Raw genomic sequence first — 1,948 nt, forward strand, 5'->3', positions numbered from 1 at the left:
CCTCCTCAATTCTTGATCACTTAGTTACTTAGGTCTCAGTTTCTCCATCTGTAAAACTATCATAATAATACCACCAACTTCATAGGTTTTTTTATAAAAATTAGGTGAGCTTACAAATGTGAAGAACCTAGAACAGTGCCAAGAATATATGAACTCTATAAATTATGATTATTTATTTTATTGTGTTGTTTTTTATTTTTTTAACACCTACACCATCTGGTCTTCCTAGGTGATCTGCCATCCAAGTACTAACCAGGCCCAACTCTGCTTAGCTTCCGAGATCAGAAAGGATCAGGTGTGTTCAGGGTGGCATGGCCGTAGATAATTATTTTTATTATTAATTTGATTCTATTGGTATGATCCTCTTTGCAAAAGGAAGTTAGTAAGACAAGCCATGGTCTCTACTGCTGCAGTTGGTCCCAAAGCTATAACTGATACCACCCATTCTAAATTCTCTACCACCAATTCTAGATTCCTCTCCCACCAATTCTAGATTCCTCTCCCTTTGGCTAGCAATACTGCTGGTCTAGGTTGCTTGCCTCAGTCCATGAGGAATCTGAGTCCATGGCTATGCCCTGTCAGGCCACAGCATCTATTAATTCTTTTCTTAATATGAAAGTACCAAGAGACATGCCAGTGGATCTCCTGAGTTCTAAGCATGCTCTTTCCTGTCCTCATGATGGAGTAGCAAACCCACCTCCTCATGATGATTAGGGTCAATTACTTCTGCCACTATAACTCCTTTCTTAGCCTACTAATCCAATGACAAGAAAAGCATAAAATGTTAAGGTACCAACATACTTTTAAGTTTAGGAGGACTCTGACAGAGACTCCTGATGGCAGTATCCCCATCTGGAAACCAGAACTTCTAGACTCCAGAACTTAAAATTGCAGTGACAAGAAGCACATATTCCCCGTGTGAGTCACTGGAATTGATGATGAGAAGGACCACTATTTCTTCCATCCCTTGGAACCCAGACTCATGCTCTACACAAAACCATGTAATGGTCATTAACTCAAAAGAAATATTGCACCCTGAAAGACAGTGTTCCAACCTTGTAGATTAGCGTCTTCAAGGTGACACTTTAGCCACCCCTTCAAGAAGCTATTCCAATGTTTTTCAACCTGTCAGCATCCTATGCACTATATGGTAAAATTAGTGACTCCATGATCATATGTCTGTTACTATACTTCCTCCACATAAAGTGAGTATACCTTGGTCAAGGTGATATGTGAGATCCCTTGTTGGTACATCAGACACACTGAGAGCCCTGAGATAGCGGTAAATTCAGTACTCTGGGAGATGTTGGATAGTGGTACTGGCTGTGGAACTGAAGACAGAAAAGGAACATCTATACCTAGAATACAGTTTTATTCCAGTTAAGACAAATTGTTGAGAGTCTTAGTTGTTCTGGTCAAGATGGCAAGTAGGTAAATGCTATGCTTGCCTCTTCCACATTAAAATTACAACTAAATTATGGAACAGTCCACCTAGAGAACCATCTGAAGACTAGCTGACCCTAAGTCTTATAACCAGTGATATAAAGAGGCCACATGGAGACTGGCTGGAAAGGCAAGAGACACAAAATGGGCTGGTCCCATACTCTCACATGTGGTCTTTGATCATTGGGAAGGATATGCTGCAGAGGTTCCCTCTGGAGGAGCAAGGAACCCCAACCTAAAACCGGGACTCCCGGCTCAGAATTCCAGTGCTGGGAAGAGGAGTCCTCACAAAATCTGTAAAAATCAGTGGGGCTTCCAACCACCTGGGTGAGAAGGAAGGCAGCTGGAAACCCCTTAAAGGGCCTGTGTACAGATTCGCTAACTCGCAGGCAGTCCCTCTGGGTTGCAGCAGAGGGACAGCAGTGTGAGAGGTGCCAGAGACATACCGGGAAAGACTGAGTTGTGTGGCTACAGGGTGAGGACTAGAAGAACAGCCACCATTGTC

At 42.7% G+C, this 1,948-nt stretch overlaps 1 pseudogene; it reads right to left on the reverse strand.

Moving 5' to 3' along the window:
* Window positions 1-204: 204 nt before the first annotated feature.
* On the reverse strand, window positions 205-323 carry LOC111731557 (annotated as a pseudogene).
* Window positions 324-1,948: the final 1,625 nt, after the last annotated feature.

Source organism: Pteropus vampyrus, unplaced genomic scaffold, assembly GCF_000151845.1.
Source record: "Pteropus vampyrus isolate Shadow unplaced genomic scaffold, Pvam_2.0 Scaffold384, whole genome shotgun sequence".
In the NCBI taxonomy this organism is placed as follows: Eukaryota; Metazoa; Chordata; class Mammalia; order Chiroptera; family Pteropodidae; genus Pteropus; species Pteropus vampyrus.